Raw genomic sequence first — 23597 nt, 5'->3', positions numbered from 1 at the left:
CTGCTGAATTTGGCCTTTCCTGGGCAGGGCAGGGAACAGGCCACACAGAGGCAGAAGGTAGTGGCAGGCATGTGCCAGCCCCAAGAGCAGCCAGAGAAAGCAGTGGGACATTTCTGTGGTGGATCACTTCTTCAGAAGAGATCCTTTAAGCGGAAGACATCCATCTGATAATCTTCATGGGGTTAAACCTTGGGGACACTGATGGAAACAGACTGAGGATGATTGATCATGTGAGAAAAGGGACTTGTCCAAGATCAGATGCCCCCACAAGCTGCTGGGTCTCAGAGCTCTCTCTCTGCCTTGCAGGGTGCTACAGAGTCCATCAGGAAAAAGAATTTACTCAAAATGAGTGAAGGATGGCAGGAGCAAGCCCAGTGTTCACTTCTCTACCTCCAAAGAGTTTAAACAGACCATTGATATCTGCAAAGGTCTTAACAGATTTAAAGACCTTTAGGAGACTCTCTGGATTTTTCAGCTTTCAGACACACCTAAAAATAGTGAGGTTGAAAGAACTGGGTTCACTTCTGACTTAAATTTTGAAAGATAACTTTAGTCCTATGTTAATTTTATCCAAACAGCTTGATTCACCTGCCAGTTCCAAACATTCCTCCAGGCCCAAACTTTCTAAGGAGGTTTGCATAAGATCTGGGTGCTTCCTTCCCATGGGCACTTCAGCAATCTCCCTTCAGAAGCCTAAAAGGAGCCAAAAGAAAAGCAACTTAACCAGAAGTGGTTTTGAGGGCATCTGCCCCCTCCACACTCTGCTAAACAGAGGATGTGACAAGTGGAGCCTGGAAAATAAGGATTTGTGAGCAATAAATAAAAGCAGGCACAACCTGGGCTATGTTACTCAAGCCAGGTGCACATAGTTCAAATGCCATTTCTCCTTTCTTTCCCCCAACAGTTTTCCCTGCTCAAAAATGTCAACCACTCATTTTTAAGGAGGTCTAAGAAGATATTTTAGCCAAGACAGTTGTGCAAGAAGGGAAAAGGGAAAGAACCAACCCAACCACAAAAAAGAAAGGAGTCAAGAGGGAGAAAGCACATGGGTATCAATCAGCATCTATAGCCCTGCCACCTCTGAGTACTGAGATCTTCAATCCCCACTAAAAGCTTATCTGTGCCAGGAAAAAAACCATTTATCAAGCCCTCTGCATTAATACAGGGCTGCCACACTGTGTAATACACCTGTGCTGTCTTATTCATGTACCTGGAATTAAATTGTGCTGTTGTTGTTCCAGTCTGCCAGCAGCACAGCCCAAGCCTCCCCACAGGCATGGCAGGATGAGTTAATGCTGTAAAACTTTCAGATGCACAGCCACAAAAGGGACATCCCAGTGAGAGAGAATCTGTGTTTCCACAGGACCTGCAAAGTCAGCCCAGTGGTACCTGTCCCCATTGTCCCTCTCCAGGGAGCTGAGCACACTGACTCTCCAAAGGGGAACATGGTTTGCATTGATTTTTAAAAATATATTAAGTAATTGATATTTTGAACCAAACCCAGAAGTTCTCCATTTCAAAAAAAAAAAAACCAAAAAAAACCAAAAACACCAAGTTTAAAATAAAGCAATTTAATAGCTTCAAAGATTTTTTTTCCCAATCCTTCTCCCATGATCAAAAACTCATCTAAATTGGTTTTGCCCAGAAGTTTTTATCTTGATGAATTAGTGTTTTCCCTATGACAGGCATTTAATTAAGAGATCCCAAATCAATTCTGAGAGGTTTCTTTTCCTACAAAACTCAGAGTCTGCTAGCCCATGCACCTAGGGGTATCTGGTGTGGGAGTGGGATAATTTTACCTGCTGTCAGCTAGGAATGAGAGATTTGGAATTGACATTTCAATCTGAAATAAAATCAAATGTTGCAGGCAGAAGTACAATGTATTAGCTCAAGAGCTTCTGATGAGTCCTGAAGGACAACATTGAGCATGGTGCTCATTGTGCATGCACCTCTCCAGCCTGAGAAGGAAAGGGGTTTCAGAAAATTTCTTGTGGCCTCAGGAAAGGAGATTTGCTGAATTGTATCAGATGCCTCAGCAGCAGTACAGTAAGTTTTCTGTAGTAAAACTGATCCCCATAAAGTGTTTTTGCAAGGTCACTAAACATTTTAAATCATGTCCAACAAGCTTGGGTTTTTTAAATTTTTTTTTTATTTACACATCCCTAAATTTTTCCACAGATCTCTGAAACCTGCCTTTCAAATTTAGGCCAAAGATCAATTAATTTCTTTCCTCTTGGACTTTTTCTTTCCCTCCCTAAGTGATGCTTTTGCAGAGGATATGCTGGGAATTGTTGTATCAGGTGGGGCTGCACAGATGGGAAGTGGAATTTCACAGTCAGTTCTGCACCCTCATTCTGCATCACCTGGTGTGGGGATCCACAAGGATTCTCTCCAGCACAGCCACTTTGGGGGTTTCACCTTGGTTCAGTGCTAAAGTGAGGTTGCTGTCATTGCCTCAAAGAGCCACACAGGCACTGAGGACCAGCCAGTCTCTACTTCTTTAATGTTTTTAGCCCCGTCCTATAGAAAAGCTGAATCACAGAATCATTAAGATTGTTAGAGAACTTCAAGATCATTGACTCCAACATTTTAACCACCATGTCCATTAAACCATATCACAGAGTCCACTCAATTTTTTAAAATTTCCAGGGATGGTGACTCTACCACTTCCCTGGGAAGTCTGTTCCAACTCTTAAACAGTCAGTGGATAATGTTTTTTCTAATATCCAACCTATTTTCTTAGGTAATCCTCCCCCTTTCTGCATTGGCAAAAAGGTAGATTATAACCCGTATAGTTGATGTCTCAAAAAGTAATTCTTGGAGCTTTCTAACAGTTATTTTCCAGACTTTATAAGGGAGTGTGTTGGGAACAAAGCAAAATAAAAGCAGGGCCAGAGGTTGGCTGGGACATCCATGTGTCTCTGCACACAAAGAGAGAACAGCCAGGAGGGCTCACTAACACCCAGTAAAGGACAGAGTGACCAGCTTTGTTTTTTTATCAGGGAGAAATAGAGAAAATCAACCCTGCAGGGTCATTTTCAGGTGCCCATAAGATCCAAAAGCAATCGAGAAGGTGCGGGTGCATGCCACAGAGGAGTTAGATATCTGTGCAACTACTGAGCAATCAGAGCTGTTATTTCACCTGGATCACAGATTCTATCCCTCAAGGAAGATGGAAAAATGACATTTCAGCTTTACTTCTTGGGGAAGTTGCCTATTCAGCAAGGTTTGACTTGCAGTTCTATGTGATCCATGCAGAGGGGGAACTGGAGGAGGAGGTAATGTTATCATAGGAACTGGGATCCTGAGGAAGTTCCCAGCTGCCTTTTGCAGCTCCTCCCCTCATAAAGAGAGACTTGAGCCATAAGTGAATGTGGTGAAGGCTTGTGCAAGTTTATCTGACCTGGTTTGCTGAGGTACTGACTTTGGGAGTGGATATTATAGGTGCTGACCTGAAGAAGGAATTGTTTCCAGGTGAGTATCATGGGAAAAAGAGTTTGTGCTTTCAGAACTGTCTCAGGGCAGATGCTGGGCTGGGACTTTCTGTGTGAAGGAAGGAGCAGTGAAGTCTGCTGCAAGAAAATGGCTAGACACATTAAAGCTTTTCATTAGCACTTTCTGATAAGATTTTAAATATTCTGTATAATTACCATTTGCAAGAGTGTCCAAAAGCCTGAAGTCGTGAGACTGCAAGTTCATTATAAAAATTATGCAGAACACACATGAGAGGGGAAAGCAGAAGATGGAAAAACAGAGCTGAGGAAGTTAATCCATTTCTTAAAAGAACCTTTTAATAACTCTAAAACATGCTGCACAAGCCCCAGCATGGACCAGTTGGCCCCTTGCCACCTTCTCCTCCGGGGCAGTGGAAATGGGATCCATCAGCTCAGCAAATCCCGCCGGTGAACAAAGGCGCCACTGCCAAGATCTGCTGGCACCGGTGCCATTCCCACGCATCGCCCTCATCCCCTCCAGGGAGCAGGGCTGCCTTTGACACTTCCAGCCCCAGTGTCCCTGCCTGGCACCAGCACCCCAAGCTTTGTCCTTTTCCCCTCCCCGTTTCCCCCTGGGTCTTTGGGAGGCCTGGGCTCCATCCAGGGGGTTCCCTTGCACACTGAGCCGACCTCATTGTGCTCTGCCCCAGTGAGCACAACTAATAACCACAGTTTGCCTCCTTTAATTGAGGCTCTGAATAACTGGGAGCAAGTGCCCACCCCTCCAACAAAGGCAGAGCTCCCCTTGTCACAGAGCACAGCTGCCACTCACGCTGCTCTGCACTGGGATGCCACAAAAGCTGAGCTGTTCTGCATGGAGAGCAGCTACCAAAAAACCCAGCCATGAGCAAATGGGGGCCAGCATGAATTCCAGGAAAGTCCCCATGGCAGAGAGCATGTCCAGCCCTCTGTGCCCCACGCTTGCTGAGCACCAGAAGCTTGGTGAAATTATTTTGCCCTGCAACAGGTTTTTCTAAGAGGCTGCGGAAGCCCAGAGGAATGACATACATGCTGGCGATGAAAATTACCATGGAGGGTGTTTTTCAGCTCAGAATACAAAACAGATTGGCTTTTCTGCAGGCACTGGTAAGAAAAATACTAATTAGTACAAAGTACGGTGATAGGCCAACTCTCTTGCTTAGTTGCTCATTCATTAAAGTGAAATTAATCTGGTTTTAGATCAATGTAAATGAGTGAGGAATATAGCTGGGTGTTTTGTTTTGTGCACACCCATTTGCTGCTGTTGCTGATCACAAAGAAACAAAGCTAAAAGCACAGCACAGGACACCTCAAAGTCAGCTCTATCCCTAAAGACCAAGGCCTGCTATCAAACAAATTTGTCCTGTTACAGCTGTGAGCCCCCAAAACTCAGTCTGAGGATGTGAAGCCATTCAGGTGAACAGAGATAAATCTGGATAAATCACACAGAACTAAAAGCAGAAAGCAGGAAAGGCAGCTACCTCAAGTTCTCTATGTGGAGGGGTCAAAGACAGCCTTGGCTTGGTAAGCAGAGAAAAACCTTCACATAACAGAAGAAATCTGGAGAGGAACTCTTTACAGGGCAGGTAGTGACAGGCCAAGGGGAAAAGGCTTCAAACTGAAAAGAGTTGATTTAGATTAGATATGATAATTAGGGAGAAATTCTTTATTATAAAGGTGATGAGGCATTAGTACAGACTGCCCAGAAAACCTGTGGCTGCCCCATCCCTGGAAGTGTTCAAGGCTGGGTGGGATAGGGCTTGGAGCAACCCGATTGACTCAGAGGTGTCTCTAGCCCTAGCAGGGGGTTAGAACTAGATGATCTTATAATTTCCCCTCCAACCCAAACAATTCAGTGATTTTCTGACTCTGTGATCACATTGTTGGCTTTGGCTATGAGGTCAGAACTTTATTTCACTGAGCTTCTCATCCCAGCAACATCTCAGATGAGATTTCACAGGTCACTGTACCAAAACCCAAATTCACACAGGAAAAAAAACACCATGAAGAATGTGATTTGCCTAAGAACTACTTACAAACATGACAGCTGTGCCACTACACAAAAACAGGCCACAGCATTTATGACTAGCTGAGGGAACTCCCACCCACCCCAAAATAGTGTAGAATGGACCAATGCTTCCCCATTCAAACATCCTGTCTGCTTCACAATGCTCAGTACTTCCATATCTCTATACAAACCAAACTCATTCTTTGGCCAGGAGGGCAGGAAGGCAGAGCCAAACTATTCTCCCTACTCCCATCCACCCAGAATCGGGATGCCACATTCCCACTGCCCATTAGGGAAAGGCTCCTGGCCTGGGACTCTGCTATTCCCTGAACCATGTCAGGTCATTGTTTAGAAAAAGCTCATTAGCACAGAGTGAACCCATCCCACCAAGTGTCCCATGGGCTGTGGTGGGGCAGTGCCAGGGCCCAGGACTTTCACTGGCAGTGATGTGGCTTCCAAGGGCCTGTGCTGACACAGGACATCCCTCTGGGTGGCATTTCTCCTGGCTGCACTGTGTGTGCACATGAAGAGTCGGGCCCTCCATCACTGCTGCTCAGCACAAGCATCCACAGAGGTAGCTGAGGTGTTCAAAGGGGTTCTTTCCATCCCAGAGCTCACATGGAGACATCCAGAATCAGCAGATATTTGGCTGAGTTACTCCAGTTTTGATTAGAGAGTTGCTGGAGCATGTCCAGAGAAGGGCAGTGAAGCTGGGGAAGGGTCTGGGGCACAAGTCTGACAAAAAACAGCTGAGGGAGCTGGGGGTGTTCAGCCTGGAGAGAAGGAGGCTCAGGGAGATCTTATCACTTTCTACAACTCCCTGAAAGGAGGTTGTGGCCAGGTGGGGGTGGGCCTCTTCTCCCAAGTAAGGAGCAAAGAGGAGAAGAGGAAATGGGCTCAAGTTCCACCAGGGATTAGATATTTGGAACAATTCTTCACTGAAGGGGTGGTCAAGCTTTGGAACAGGCTGCTGAGAGAAATGGTGGAATCATCATCCCTGGAAGCACACAAAAAATGTGTAGATGTGGCACAGAGGGACAAGGCTTGGTGGTGACCATGGCAGTGATAGGTTAAGAGTTGAACTCAATGATCTCAGGAGGTCTTTTCTCACTTTGATAATTTTGTGATTCCCTGATAACAGTGGAGCACAAAGGAGACAAGAAGGTACCAGTGCTCACTTGTAACACTGGTAGTTTCAGCTTCACAGGATGCCTTAAGCTCATGGTGGTGGCTGTTGTGGCCAGAATGACTTCCAGATGACAGTGACTCCATCTTACAAAGGCCCACACAGGTGCATTTCTTTGGGCAGGACATGCTTTTATACGGTGTAACAGAGAGAATTTTTCATATGAGATAAGAAGACAAGGAAACCCTGAGCCCTTTTAATAGTTAGACGTGATCCATCTTGGATCTGCTTCTTCCCAGCCATTCACAAGCCATCACATCATTAGCTTCTCAAAGAACTGACTGTTCACAATGATCCAAGGACAGCTTCTCTGGATTTGCTCCCCACTGCCCCTCTGGGAAGCAGATGGGCTGGGGAGAGTGACACAGACCTGGTGCTCCTGCTGGGAAATTGAAAACTTGTTCCCTGCAGTGATCACCACCATCAGTGTCTGACCCCTTTCCCTGGAAAGTGTTGGATATGTGATGTTGTTTTCTATGCCCATAACTGACTCGGGATTAGTTACTGAGAAGCAGCTTGGCAGCCTTCCAGGCCACCACACAAGAAAATCACTCTATTGCCTTATGGCCAGACAAAGTCTACAGTTTGTCTCTAATCACATCCATTAGAGCACAGTTTGCATTCTAAACAAAGGCCATATTTTCCATTTTATTTTTCTTCCCATCTTCCACTCATGCCAGGACTAAGATTCTGCAAACATTCCTATATATGTAGACACTTAGAGATTAAAATATCCTTCATCCAAGGTCTGAAAGCTCAGTCTAATGGAGAGGTTCTGGTGGATTTTCTGCTGGGAGATAGCACAAGGAAAATATACTGGTGATCTCTCAACAAAGCTTGTTTTCCATCTGTCTGCCAGACTCACAAATTTTACATCTACAGAAAACTATGATCAGTGTCAAGGCCTCTTGCACACAACATCAGACATCTCATATTCCACAGCAATATCTGCTCTTTTGGAAAATAATCTTTCCTTTCTCAGAAGAAAAAGCTGTTAAAGCCAGCAGCTTGAGGCCAAGATGAACAAGACCTCATCTCTTAAAAAGGCATCAGCCTGCATTTTAAAGAAGCCAAAGCACACTATTCCAGCCCCATAGGTAATCTGTTTTCAGGCATTAGCTATGCTCAGTTAGAAAAAAATGAATCTTACATGTCCCTTAAGAAGCAGCTTCTAGTTTCCACTTTTGTCTTTGTGATGGGATTCAGACAATCAGTGCAACAAATTTTAACACTGATGATGTGCCCTCTATTTCCATGTTTCCATACTTTCCAAAGGCAAGATGAGTACTGATGGTTGTATCTCATCATATTTTCTTCCACAGGTGGTTTGGGAGTTTTGATCATTACCAATGTCAGAATATAATATGACATAAATTTTCTTAGTCAGTGCAAAGTTATGTACAAGTCCAAATAAAAGAGTAATTTAAGGATAAGATTCAGTGTCATGGTTCTCTTGACATCTTGCACAGACACGGAGCAAGCCCAAGCTTCCATCACACATCTGCCCAGACAAAAATAAAGCTGCACATGTACATCCAATTGATTATTTGCATTAACCTCATTATATATGTAGATAGGACATCAGCCTATGGGAGCAAGTCTAGAGTTAGCCACCAAGTTGATTAGAGGGATGGAACATCTCTCCTGTGCAGAAAGGTGGAAAGAATTTGGATTCTTCAGGAGGTAAAGAGAAAGCTTTGGGGTGACCTGATTGCAGCCTTTCAACACCTGAGAGATGGACAGAGGCTTTTTACAAGAACCTGGAGTGACAGAACAAGGGGGAAAGGCTTCAAACTAAAAGACAGTATGTTTAGGTTAGATACTAGAATTTTTTTTTTTAAATAAAGGTGGTGAATCACTGAGACAAGCTGACCAGAGAGGTTTTGGATGCCCCATCCCTCTCAGAGTTCAAGACTGGGCTGGATGGAGCTCTAAGAACCTGATCCAGTGAAAGATATCCTTGTCCACAGCAGGAAGTTGGAAATAGATATCTTTAATGTCCCTTCCAATAATTCCATATTTCTATAGTTAAATTCTAAATGTAATTCCTTTTGAGTTAATGTTGCCATGGTGTACCTTACCAGAACCACACCTGAGCTGGCCCGTTTTAACCCAGAGAGGATCCAACAGCTAGAATTCACCACTTTATTTCCCACCTTCATTAAAAAGAGCTGCCATAGCAGAGTGAGTCAATTCAGCAGGGAAGGTTAATTGCTGCTTGGCAGACTCACAGGGGAGTCAGCACTATGCTGTTTTCCTTGGTGAAAGTCAACATTAAACAATTCTTCATGCTATCACCCTAGCAGAGCTCCTCCTCACCTACAAACCCAGAAGCATAGGGAGAATCAAACTTAGCATCCAGCCTGGAATTCCAGATAAAAGTGAAATTAAAAGCTCAGTCCAAGAGCAGGAGCACACACAGGCAATGTTTTCTCTATACTGGTTTCAGCTGCTTTTTCATGGGTCCCACCAACTCTAGGAAAATCATCAACATGTCAAAAAAAACCCATCCCAAACCACCAAAAACCCAACAAAACTACAGAAATTACTATATAAGTATAGATTCATTGCAGATATATGTCCTTACTCTCCACTTTCCCATTCAAAATTATATAATTAAACACGTACTGATTTAATGAAAACTCAGTCCGTACTATTCTGAAATTAGGGCACTCACCCCACCCCCCCCATGGGAGCACAGATCCACCCAGCATGAATAGCATGTTTATCCACCACTGTGGTTTCCATTCCCTAGATTTTATTTGTGTTAACTGAGAGAAAATCGCTCCATTCACTTCCAGTTATATATATGGATGTGTGTGCATACACATACATTAAAAAAAAAAGGTGGATGCTATAAAAATAACTGAGTCCAGAAGAGAAGAAAGTAAAGGATGTCTGTACTCCAAAAGAGGCTTATTTAAAGAATAGATTGTGGGATGCTTGAGTTCATGGAAGTTGTGGAGTCCTCCATCAGTGACCATTTTTCACCAGAAATCCACAATAAGATGAGCAGCCTGCCCCTTCCCCTTAGTGACTTGATCAACACTTCATCCCCTGCTCAGTTTGAACCCACATCCAGCTGCAGGAGAAAAGTCCCAAGCCCCTTCAACAAAGCAGATGAAGGGGAGAGGGCCCTTGGTGCCTTCAGTCCCCTGTGTTCTGGTGATAGCAGGTTACTTGGGAGCTTATTCCATAATGAAGGGTGGTGGGGGAAGAGAAAACACAAACAAAACAACCTCTGTGACTATGAACTCACTGACATCAATTTACTTCCTCCTCCTGGCATTTCTCCCTCTCACTCCACCACAGAGTTACGGGTAGAAAACACTTTTCCTGAAAAGCTGCTCTTCTCCTGTGCATTTTGTGGTGGAGACAATTATTGAGCAGAAAAAAAGGAAAGAACAGAAGATGAAAGGGTCAGCCTTGCACAATTACAGCCTCAAGTTCTCCTGCACCATTCCTGAGCTGCACCAGCACAGCCTCAGCCTGGCCCCACACTGGAGGTGCCTGTCAGGGGGCAGTGAACACACATGAGCAGAAACACCATCCAGAACCCAGCAGGGCCAGGCCAGGTCCATCCTGAGAGCTGGGCTTGCTGAGAACAGGAAAAAGGTTTAGGGACACCCCCAACCCCACCCCTGTCCCCACAGGTAAAACCTCTGCATACAGACAGCAGCGAGGAACCATCTGCTAAGAGTTGTTTCTCATATCTTCCCTGCTGGAAGGACAGGAGTTCTTCTAGGAGTAAGGGCTGGATCTCTGTAACCCAATGTGCATCTTCATTATACTTGAGTGCATCAAACCTCTCATGGAAAATCTTCAGAGCATCCCACAAGGAAGGGATTTGCACCACATGTAAATCTGTTCAGGCAAGGTTTATTTCTGAGGTCTTTTAGTGCCCTGCTGTGTAAGCTTAAGAAAACCTTTGGATTCACTAGAAATAACTCAGAATGTATGCAAATAGCTGTACAAAGTTGTGACAAGTCAGTCTAATACTTTCTCAGGTGTTTGGTTAATTAAGCATTTATTATCTTGCACTCTTCTAGTTTGTGGAAAATAATTAGCAGTGATATATTACTGAGCATAAATACAGAGGACTGAAACTGCTCTATGCTCCAAAATAGAAATCAATGCTTTAGCTATAAGACAAACTAAAGAACCTAAATAAAAAGGAAACAACCTTCTCTAGGATCTGAACAAGGAAGAATTTTCTTGACCCTGTGGGAGTGAGAGATATTTTTCAACATTTCAGTAGCACCTAACATTTTATGGTCAAGGCATGTGCCCACAGAAATCAAAGTAAAAAGCTGAGAGACTTTTCTGTATTACAGGCCCCCTAGAACAAGTAAAAATATTGACCTCCAAAGCCAAATTACTTATAATCAACTCAAAAATAGTTTGCAGAGGTGAATGTGGTGGGAGGGTGTAGCAACCCATCCACAAATTCCATTTATTTAGTGTTCCTATTCTGCTTTCTTGTGCTGTCAGCAAGCACACAGAACAGTATTTTTAACTAAATAATAGTATGCAAAAGGATTTACGATGAAAAAAACATCTCACCCACTGGGATAAACTCCTAATTATAGATGATAAAAATCCTTGATTCTGAGCCAGTCATACATTAAAGAGATTCCTGTGTACCATCTTACACTGTGTGAAGCCACAGTGTCTTACAGCTTGTAAAGCTGTGAGCACGTAAATACTCAGCTGGTGATAAATAAATTATAAATATAATATTAGCCCAGGAAATTAATTCTTCAGGATATTATTAAGGTCACTACAAGAACAGTTTATCAGGCAGGTAAATTAAACAGGCATCTGCTTCTATGCTTGCTAACAGAAATTAGAACAGTCAGTGTAAATTATGTTGAATTTTGAAAGATTTGCAGCTCTGTAAATGTTACACTTGTCCTTAAACAACTTTGTCAAAAATCAACATGCATGATTCACTATTCCAGCACAGAGCTCTGATAGCTTGGAGGAACAGTTAGCAGATACATCCCTGAATAAACTAACATAGTAAATTTTCCAGTACATTTTGTTTTATTTCGTGAGTATTATGCACTCACAATTCAAATTAGACTCATATCCTATTCATTACAAGCAAGGATAATGATGATTTCCTTCTATTTTGATACTCTCTTGCTCTTTTCACTAGACCCATGAGCTCCAACAGATTCAGAGGTGTAGAAGTGGGATTATTTCTCTGGAGTGGGAGTGGTGATTGCAGGTTGTCAATAAGCTTGACTAGGGAAGGGACATTATGGCAAACATCTGCCCTCTTGCAAAACTCCTGGGGCTGGACACTGCCAAAATATTTAGGGAAATATGGTGTCAGGAACTGAAAAAAATAGATATCCAGTTTCCTAGTCTAGACACCAAAGTGACCTTTCCAAAGTGCCTGATCAGTGTGCTGCACCAGAGAGCACTGAGACCTTCAGGAATCTGTGACTCAAAGACTGCTCTGGATCATTTCAGTCCCTGAGGGATTGCTAGTCCTGAGCACATCCCTTCTCTAACATGATCCTTATATATTTTATGTCTATATACAAGTCAAAATATTTGAGACAAGGCATGTTGTATTCCATCAGACAAGCCCTGCTCAACAATAACTAAAACATCTCTACATTTTCAATGCTGTGTTCAGTAGAAATATAAAACATGTCTCCATACCAGCCACTGTGAAACAAAATAACTCCATTCCAGCCAAAACCTGCACTGTACTGCAGAGGTGCCATTTACGTGGGCCCTTCTGCAAAAGGCACTCAGAGTGAATTCAATGAAAGTTTGAATAAATCATAGAGTCATAGAGTGGTTTGGTTTGGAAGGAACCTAAATGATCATTCAGCTCCAAGCCTGCCATGGGCAGGGGCACCTTCTGCTGCACCAAAATCCTGGTCCATTGGAACTTGTTTCAGTGCCTCACCACCCTCAAAGTATTTCTTCCTACTATCTAATCTAGATTCAGTCTCTTTCAGTTTAAAGCCATTTCTGTTTTTTCTATCTGATAAGAAAGATTGTTTAATTACCTTAACCCATACTCAGAACTCTACTGGCTCAAAGCCAGCTTTTCAATGCCATTCATAGCAGGATGGATTTATCACAGCAGTTCTTCCACTAGGTTTGTTCACCAGGTCCTCCAACTGAATTTTTAGATTGTCTCTATGGGAAGACAACCAGGATGCACCAGCAACATGGGTTTGGTTTACATTCAAGCCGATCTGAGCTGGCATCCTTCCCATTTTGGTTCCAGTAAAGCACAGTCTGGTTTGGGGTCTGACTTTGTTACAGTGAGAACTGGAAAGATCATTAAGCACGAGTGGATTCACGCTTCAATTAACAACAACAACAACAAAGCTATTAGCAACAAAGGTATCTTTCAATAATACCAATTTAAAAAGCTGTCTCTCTTACTCTTAATTGTATTGCAGTCATAATTTGTTTTTTAAAGTATTATCTCCTTGCTATAAATGAGTCAACAGACTGCAGCAGGTAATATCACAGCACAGTTAACTTCAAGGACCAATTTATCACAAGATTTAGGAAGAAGCCAAAGATGAGGGAGAGGGGACCATTCCTCTCACAGGAGTAGGCCCTTAGGGATTAAATAAATTATGTTTGACCCTAAACATATGGTAATACTTGGTAACAGCTCCTTAAACTGACATTGTCTCCTTCAACTGCACAAACCCTGCAGCATCAGGGAGCTGGGTGAGAATTGCAGCACATCCACCTCAGCTTGCAACACTGGCCTGAATATCCATCAGTAATATAAATTCCAGCAGTCTGAATTTACTGGCACAAGGAAAAAAACGTTATTGTATTCCCAGAACGTGGCAGGGAAAGGTTCAACTCTTTTGCTGTTGGCTGTCAAAGTGAAGAATCCAATGAGAAAGTTATATAAGCTCGCTCAAAAGTGAGTGAAAAGAAAGAGGCACTCAGAGGTTGAATCATGTCACCTGTCTCAAACAGTCATCCTCAAAGAGGATGAAACATTCTCTTGAGATGTCTACTCCTTTCCACTGACTATCAAAAGAGCATGGACAAATAATTTTTAAGCTGCTGCAGTTAGATTATATGAATCCTACCGAAGATACCTGAATATAAAGATACAAAATTGTTTAATTCTATTTATGGCTTTCAGTTCTGATCCAACCTCAATCTTCAGCTCAGGAACACCCTTTGATCTAAGCTATTAGAGTCATTTGCCACAAAGCTTTAGCACTAGTGACTAAAGTGACTGCTGCCCCATCCCACCTGTGGCATATTAGCATTGCAGCCTCTGACAGAGGTGTTGCATCTTCAGTGCCAAATCAGAGAGATTTTTACAGTAGATGTAGAACTAATATGTAGATAGAGCTAATATATGCTTTCCATCTTGCTGTAAAACCCTGGAGGAACAAAGCACAGAGATTCCTATGGCAGTGTAGCTAAATGAAGTCTCACCCAGAGGTGGTGGATTGGGTTGATTTTGTGTAGTCTGCAGTAAAAATGTTCTGTATTTCATCCTGTCTAGAGCTTTAACATGTTATAGCTTTACTTACCTCACTGTAAGAAAATGCTGATACTTCAGGCTGAAAGAACACAGGTTTATTTTTCAGAGTTTATACACATGGAAACAAACATATGTCTTATGCACATACCCTAACATATATGCATTTATATGCATTTTATATATAAATTCCTTTGTTTCCTAGAGTACAGATTAAGTCATTGACTAATCCATAATGAAATTAATGGAGTTTAGGAATCTGATGTCCCATGACCCTGCTTTTCAACAGACAAGGGCAGCAAGTGACAAAAAATCATCTTATCCAATTGAGCTGCTTCACTTGAAAGGTACCTTCCTTACTTCTGGCCAGGATTAGCAGCAGTACTCACAGTTCCCAACATATCCAGCATGCCAGAAAGCATTTTATGCAGAACTTAGAACTATTCTTCACCATTTTAAAGTACATGAATACAGCAGAGCTTGCAACAATTTCTTTAAAATTGCATTTTAAAGAACTTAATTAGCACTTTATCAAAAAAGCAGTTCTCCAAGGTGTCAGAGCACTCCCACTGCTTTTGTTTTGCATCATAAACAAGTTAACTGATTTGAAAGGAATTTGGTATTTGGGTATAACTTGTAGGGAACTTGATGGGATTGAATCACTAACCCTACAATTTACTAACAAAAATAGCCCACCAGTTAAACCACACTGCAACTCTACCACTGAGCAAGAAATATTCTCAACAGACTGGCACATTAGAATTCAATTCTGTTTGTTGGCTTGTTTATTTAAAGAAAAAAGAAAAAGAAAATCTGAAATTCAGCAGCATTTACAAACTTCCACAGAAGAAAAGATGCACCAGTTCATATAGCCAAAGGATAAGAAAGAAAATCGTTCTATCACTTGAGTTTGAACTCTAGCAATAACATGAATCTCTCTGTTGCAGAGACACCATGCAAGGTTTCAAGGTTTAAAGGTATCACAGATCTGTTAAACCAAAGCTCCATCCCTGGAAGTGTTCAAGGCCAGGCTGGATGGAGTTCTGAGCAACCTGGTCTAGTGGGAAGTGTCCTTGTCCAGGACAAGGGGATTGGAATGAGATGATCCCTTCCAACCCAGGCCATTCTATGATTTTATTATCTACCTCAGCTTCAAAATAAGCCATTAAAGCTTAAATGCCCAGCATTGCTTTGATCACAGAAATAAATAACACTAACAGGCTTCTAAAGACAGCTCAGCTGAACAGAACTGGAAGCAATGGTTTCATCCCAGATCTTAAAAATAGGTGGTCCTGCCCAATTTGTTCCAGGTGTTAATGTGACAGCTTATCTAGCTCTGAACATAGTTTTATGTTATAGTTTGTCTTATAGTTCTGTTCTGCCTGTGAAATTGTTTCCAAAATCATTTCAATTATCAGATGATGCACTTGATTCAAAACCTTGAAAAGTCACAAATGTTCTGGTTAATCTATTTGAAGAGAAAGCTGAGTTTTTGTGCCAAACCTTTTCCCAGGTGAGAGAGGCAGCCCATTACCAGCAAACACTTCATCCTTCTTTGAAATTCAGGACCTGCCATGGTACCTCCAGGCTCCCTCATTAGGCTGAATCACAGGATCTGCAGCTCTCATTGCAGTTACTCCTCATAACACTTTGAGGATGGAATTTATGGAGTCAGGAGCAAAAGAGAAAACCTACCAGCCCTGAGAGCTCAAGATCACCACTGCTATAGTGGGTTTACAGAAATATTCATTTTATAAGAAGCTGGGGGGTTCAGGAAACCCACTGGGTTTTAGAAGTATAAAATCTTATGACTTTATTACATTGCATGCTCTGATAGAGATTCAACCTTTTCTATAATTTTCCATAAATTCTACCAGGTTCATCAGGAGAACTGGGAATACATCTCCATGGCACCTCCCCAGACTTTCTCTATCCTAAAAAGAACTACATCCCCAAATCGAGGGAGAGCAGAGGAAATCTTTAATTTGCAGGTGCACCTAACCACAGCAGGCAATGGTCTATTCCATTTATAGATTGTGCTGGCAGTTACCATTAGATTTTGATGTGAATAGTCACATAAAGCATAAAAATTAACCCCAAAGCAGGCTTAGAACACTAAGACTTTAAGTAACTGGTGTCCTTTCAGTGTGAGGTCAGTTTAGGGGTTGTAAATGAAGGAGGAAGAAAGGCCTGACTGTACAAATCTGCTGAAATTTAAAGTATTTAAGATTTGTGAAGGCCACATGCCAAGGGTTTTCTCTTCATTGCTTTGTTTTTCTTGGACAGAAAAGCCTGTAACTAAACCTAAAGCCTCAGAGGTTTTTAAGTGCCTTGCCCTTGTCTCCTGCTGAGCATCTGGCCATCTTCAGAGGTTGTTCTTTCTGCTGAGAATTCCTCAGCAATCCCTCCAAGAGAGACAGTGCTGCCCCAAGGACGAGCTGTCTCTTTTACCCCATCATTTGGGCTCCACTGGAGCAGACAGAAAGCCTCCTTCTGGCTGCAGCTGGAGAAGTATTGGGCTCCACAGCTGAATATTGAAAGTGCTGAGCATCCACAGCTCCTGCAAAATCAATGTGGGCTGCAGACAGGGTTGAAAAACAAGCTACTTCCAGCACATATTCCAGCTTTTTGCCTGTTCCTATTTCTGTATTTCTCCTTCACTTCTACATTATTTAGAAATGGCTTCCATAGTCACCACATCCCCCCCCACCTTTTTTTTCCTCCAAGCAGCACATTACTTTTTCATAGGGCTGTGAGACCCATGCTTTTCCTGATTGTCTCAATATTTCTTTCTAAATCTAGGACTTACTTTAATCTGAGTCTTTGTCTTTACAATTATTTTTACTGTACATCAAACAGTGTTCAGAGAGCTTTCTTGTCTGAAATGCAAGAAAACCTATTACAATTTAGGGGAGATGTTATCATCCAGACAGATTTTGTGATTTCAGACAAGATGTTGTTGGCAGCCCAGAGATTCACTGTTTTACATAAAGTGATTGCCTGTGGTTTATGATGCTACCATTTGTCTGTAACTGCTAAAGAAAGAAGCTAGAGATAAGAAAGGCAAGTGCAAAAGGTTTAATTGATCTCATTTTATTATATTCCTATCTGCAGAGTCCCATATTAATATTCCAAGTGGTCTGTATGAAGTTGCAGGTATGGAACAGACTCCTTTTCTCACCAACTGCATCAAAGAAAATAAGTAAAACCATTTTCTGTCACAGACTTATTTCTAAAACTCTGAATTTTGGATGACTTTTGGATTCATATCTTTTCTCCCTCAGCAAAAAGAAGAAATCAGGCCACAGATGCTGAAATGCCCTCATCACCTGAAGGCAGTGTCTAAGACATTGCTTTTTCCAACGTACAAGGGAATGAAAATAAATCAATAAATCACTCTCTGAAACTCTAGCAGAGCTAACATCCATTCTGGAGGAGAAAAGCTACCCAAGTGCACAGAAATATCAAAGTGCTGCCTTGAGGCACTGACAGACAGTCTGTGTCTAAGTGAAGGTGGTGGCAGCTTGCTCATCCCTCCCACCAACAGCCCCCAGCAAGATGCTCCCAGCCAGACACAGCCTGTGTGAGGAGGAGAGCTCTGCCATCCCTCCCTGAACCAACAGGAGCTGAGGCAGCAGTAAAACAGCAACAGTTATGTGTACTGGAAAGCCTGGCTGAGGAAAATGGGACAGGATCCTGAAGAGATCCATCTGCAGTGGGATATTTTTGTTAAGCAAGATGTTTATTCAAGAGAAGCAAGAAGACTAGAAGTGCAGTTTGAATGGGAAAAACCCACCTAGAAATCCACTTTATGCACAGCATAAACCAGAGCACAGCAGATCACAGCTCAGGTCTGCATTGGGAACATATGAAGGATTTTTCTCAATTCTGTGAGGTCCTTAACTAAAGTTCATCAAGCTGATATGAGCTAGCACTGCACCAAAGGACACAATCCAGGTCTTCTGCCCCTATTAGCTGCTCTCACCTTGTGCCAGTTCCTCCCCTGGGACAGCATGGTGAAATAAATCTGAGTAAAAACTAATCTGGGAAAGGAAACAAAAATATTCATTGGCTTCCTGCTATAGTTCATGGTGGGCCCACATAGATGCATCTGCTGGCAGATGGGAGAAGGAAGTTAGGAAGAATAAGATTCTCTTTTTTAGAAGTGGGGCTGGTCATAAAACAGCACTGTTGCAAATTTCAGAATAAACCCATTCATTTCAGAGTACCAAGCAAAATGAGAATTTATTTAGAATCATGGAATTGTTTGGGCTGGAAAAAACCCTTTAGAACATTGAGTCCAACCATGAAGCCAGCACTGCCAAGTCTACCAATAAACCATGTCCCCAAGTGTTACACCTGCATGTCTTTTAAATATCTCCAGGGATGGTGGCTCCACCACTTCCCTGGAGAGCCTCTTCCACTGCTTGACAATCCTTTCAGTGAAGGAATTTTTCTTAACATCCAGTCTAAGCCTTCCCTGGTGAAACTTGAGGCTGTTTCCTCTTGTCCTCTTGCTTGTTACCCAGGAGAAGAGACAAATCCCCACCTGGCTGTGATGCCTTGGAATGGCTACCTAGAACAGAGGCTAGACAGAGTTAGGAAATAAAGCAGATATTTATTAAAGGCCCTCAGTAGAAACACCTTGGGCAGGGCAAAAGCCTCACAGAGACTCCACCCAAGATGGACAAAGGTCACAAGGTTTTCAGAGTGATATAAATTTGGTCTATTAGCATATGAGGGGTTAATTATCCAGTTACAGCTTCAGGTAATGAAGTCTTATTCCCCCCCAATTCACTTTTGTTTATGATTTTCGGGGTCTGAGGCTGAGGCTGTCCTTGGCTGTCAGGCCTGGAGGGATTTTTTTGTCTGACCAAAATGTGAAGAGAGCTTACTAACACCCTAAATGGAGTTCAGTTCTACATTAATGCAGTACAGGATCTGACAAATATAAAAGCTAGAAACGTAAGAAATCATTGTAGAGAACAATAAGATTCCAACTCAACTGCTTTCCTTCAGGCTAAACACTTCCAGCTCCCTCAGCCACCACTCAAGGACTCATAATAAAGACCCTTCACCAGCTTTGATGCCCTTCTTTGGACATGCAACATTTAAATGATGTGGAGATTACATGGTGCCAGAACAGAGCTGTAGTTATGATCTGGGAGAACAATCACTTCTGCATGATCTGTGGAGAAAGTGAGGGACAACCAGCAGCCACAGCTCATCCACAGAGTTCAAAGCTGCCTGCCAGACACCAGCTCTGGAACCATTTCTCTAAGCTGGTGATCACTGGACCGAGTGGAAAATTAGATCTGAGAGTTTCAGATATTTGATTTGAAAATAAAAAGGTTCTGTGAGAGAAAAAGAATATCTGAATATCTCTGCTATGCTTCCAGGAGATACCAGACAGTCCTTCAACTAAATGGCAGAAGATCACCACTAAACAAACATTTTGTCTCCTGACATCCATGAAAAGTCTTTTTTTCCCTTTAGTTTCAAGTAAAGGATAAATCAGTTGGAAATTCTGTCACAGACCTTTCATGCCTTCACAGGAAGCTGCAATTAGCCAGCAAATGTGGTGATGAAAGGATGAGTGATCCTGTGGTCTGTACCATGAGTGATCCTGTGGTCTGTACCATGAGTGATTGCTGGAAGATGGAGATGTTACAGAAAGGCACCAGGACAGCTGTGGGAGTGCAGCATCAACAAGCAGCAGGACATATCAGAGGTAACATCAGCTGGGTCACTGCCCAGATGCAGCTTTTTAAAAAGCAGCAGTTGTCTGCTGAGCTTTTAGCAGGCTTCCAAAGCCATCTGAAAACTGCTAGGTTTTCAAGTGATGTAAAATTCTTAGTACCTGCACTTAATCTAGACATCTTCTTAAGCAGCAAAATGTGGAATATATCCTTAGGTGTTGATATGTTCCAATATTTCAGTACTTTTGTCACATTTGACTGTACTGATAAGTCTGTTAGGAAGTGTCAATCAAGATATGGCAATTCAGATGCCTACCCTTTGTCATGGTCTCTGTGCATGAGGTATTTTTAGCACTAAAGGCCAAAAAGAAACAGCTTGCTGTTCTTCTGTGAATATATCATGAACCTGGGCAAAGACTACCTCAAAAAAGGACATTTCTGAAGCTTTCAGACTATCCTTTTGATGGATGTTCAAGGTGTTGCTTTGAGGACTGGAAGCCCTTCATCCTCAGTAACAGAATAGGGGTAGCATATGTCTTATATTTTGTGCACTTCATACACTACCCAAAGTCAATAAAAATGTGTAAAAATAGAAATATAAATGTTTTGAATCATCTGGATATAAGACTGCTTTTGATATCTTATCACAGACCTCGCTAAATCAACAGAAATCCATGACAAACCATTGGTACCAGCTCATTATTGAAACAACTCAGCCTCATCTCCTTCTGTTTGCAAAGTATCTGAGATTCATGTGATCACAGTCCTTTGGTCTAGTATGTTTTTAGATATTCCATAGCTGCCTGTTGTTATCCCTACAACATATAAGCAGGAACTGTATTTAGGAAACATGTAGCATCTCTGGAATTTTTAGCAGAATGTATCTCTCCTGCTTTCCTGTGAAAGCATCACCCATCCTTGCCAGCCAACTATAGTCCAGAATGTAATGGAGATGTGTGGCAAAAATATCTCCCCGTGCCACAATGTCCTACTGAGCAGACATGTTTTTTTTTTTTTTGATTATGCTATGCTTACTGCCACAAGATCAAATGAGAGCTAAATGCTATTAATGCCCTCAATGACATCTTCTTAGCAATAAATTCAGTCAAATATAGCAAGATGGAATGACAGAGTCTAGGCCAGATGTCCAGAGAGACCTGAGACAAGCAATTCTGAACAGCTGCTGGAATGAAATCAGCATTTGCAACACTTCAGAACCCTTCACATTTCAGTAGCAGTACCAGGGCTGGAGGACTCATCAGTGGTCAGTACAAAAAAAACTTCCTCCCATTTCCACCCTTTGATTCATGTGTCTCCCTGGAGCTTACACAGGATTATGTCTATTAAAACCAGAGCCTGGCTGTAGCAATAGATGCTTTTGTCTCAGAATGTGCACAAAATAAACAGCAGCTTGGCATTAGCCCTGGTCATGTTTTCCACCCACCCCATGGTTTGTATGTTCATGTCTTATGCAGAGCTGTCATTAAAACCACTGAAAGTTAACTGTAACAGCTGTTAAAAGTTTGATCTTCTAAACATGTAGAATGCCTAGCCATCACAGTGAACTCCTTTCCTGTTCCTACTGCATTAACATGGAATTTAAAAGTGGTACATGCACAAGAAATCACTTGGTCCTGTTCTCCATCTCCATTCTCTCACCCCCCAAAGCATTTCTACCTCACACATGCAGGTAACAAAAAAATTAACTGATCTCTAATAGAATATTTCTGCCGGAGGTGCTCTCATTTCCTCATCCTCTGTTTCAGCAATATTTTCATAGTTTTTAGACCTGATCTAGACATCATGTCTCTTGAAAGCTTTCCGCATGCAAAGCAATAAATTTAATAAGTATGATAGCATTAATTCTGCAAAAGAATACCTTCCCTGTCTTAAATGCAGGAAGAAAAAAATCAGGGAAGACTCTGGGATTGTGTATTTAAGGGTAAAAAGTTACTATGCAGGAGAAATTGCAGTCAGAGATGAGAAGTGAGAAGTGGGACCACGAGAGAGGGGTAGCCCCAGTACAGAGGGAGGCTCAGGAGATGCTCCAGGTGCCAGAGCAGAGGTTCCCCTGAAGCCCCTGCACAGCCCATGGAGAGGCAGCTGTGCCCCTGCAGCCCATGGGGGTCCATGGGGCAGCAGAGATCCCCCTGCAGCCCCTGCAGGAGCCCATGCTGGAGCAGGGGGATGCCTGAAAGAGGCTGTGACCCAGCCCATGCTGGAGAAAACCCCTGGCAGGGTTTGTGGACACATGAAGGGAGGAGCTGAGGACGAGTGTGAGGAGTCCGCCCCCCAGGAGAAAGGAGCAGCAGAGATGTGCTGAACTGAGCACAGCCCCCATTTCTCACTGAGCTCACCAGTGCAGGTAGAGGCAAACACCTTGGGGAGTGACTGTCATCCAGGATGAAGGATGCTCCTTTGCAATCCTAGGAGAAGTGTGGACACAGGATGGGCTCAGAAAGCCACAGACAGAAGGTGTTACACTCTGACAGGCAGGTAAAAGATTTTTTTTTTGAGCAGGCAACAAATGATGTTCCAGGTACAAAGCAGAGTAAACACTTGTTTTGGAAAAGGAAAGTAACAGAATTGCAAAGGAAAATCACATTTTTGGTGTTCAGCAGCTGCAACAGGAAGTTGTTTGAGTTGGTCAAGTGTGCCAGTTGGAGGGCCATTTTCTACTAGAGCTCAGTGTATGATTACATAAGATTTTCACAGAAAAAAACAAGCTCCTTCTGTCTGCATAGCTTACAGTTATTATTCCCCATGACTTCCATTTACATGGGATTACACCCTCCATTACCCATTTATGTTTAGGATAAAAAAGCAGAAACATCTTGATATTGCTGAGTAATGTCAACTAGACTCTACCTGCTTGCACTTGTCACTTTTTAAGGACCCTACATAAGCCCAGAGCTTTTTTTTTTTTGCAAAGGGAGGTTCCAGAAAGCAATAACAGATCTTCACACCATCAGCTATGAGGCCTGTTCACAGTAATCACAACACGCACTGCAAAAAGGAGCAAAACCAGGCAGCTTTCATGCAGTCACTAAGAACAAGAGAGTGATTTATCAGTGGTGGAAGAACAAGCTGTGTTATTGCTGCTCCTATTTAAGTGCTGGGAGATAGCGGCCACAATGCCTTCCTATCCTCTTCACCAAGGAGCTGGAAAATCAGGGTCATTTATGCAGTGCAAATTCCCCACACTTTTCTCCATTAAAAGTCATTCAAAACACCCCCAATGCTTATGCTGTGGGCAGCCAGAGCACTGGAGAACACCAGTTGTCAGTAGAGTTGAGATGCTGAGAGGCGGAAAAGCACAAACATCCCTTTGCTTCCTTAAGGATCATCCCCAGCAGCACGCAGAGCATTCTCTTCACAGTACAGGACCAGAAAATAAGGGGGAAAAGGGTCCTATACAAAGCAAACCAAAATCTGGATATAAATAAGACATCACTATTCACATTCAGTAGTGCAAATTATTATAAAGAAATTGAACTATATCAGAGCCAAAAGGGAATTCATGGTTTACTCTGGAGGCTGACCTATAATTAATACTGACTTGCCAAAAAACACCCATCACATCTCCTGTAGTAAAATCACAGAGTCACAACATCAAAGAATACTTTGGGTTGGAAGAGACCTTAAAGATCACCTAATTCCAAATCCAATCCACCAGATCAGTCTGTTCAAAGCTGCAGCCAACCTGGCCTTGAACAGTGATCTCTCACAGAGTGGA

General features: G+C 42.5%; 1 protein-coding gene across 1 annotated transcript in view; it reads right to left on the bottom strand.

Annotated features, from left to right (window-relative positions):
• LOC102044817 (collagen alpha-1(XXII) chain) overlaps positions 1-23597 on the bottom strand; it is a gene marked incomplete at its 3' end in the record, with an annotated part of 130581 nt that overhangs the window by 74939 nt on the left and 32045 nt on the right. The window lies entirely within an intron of this gene.

This window comes from Geospiza fortis, unplaced genomic scaffold (assembly GCF_000277835.1).
Source record: "Geospiza fortis unplaced genomic scaffold, GeoFor_1.0 scaffold351, whole genome shotgun sequence".
Classification (NCBI taxonomy): Eukaryota; Metazoa; Chordata; class Aves; order Passeriformes; family Thraupidae; genus Geospiza; species Geospiza fortis.
Note: the sequence above shows the minus strand (reverse complement) of the source record. Positions and strands in the feature narration are given on the sequence as shown.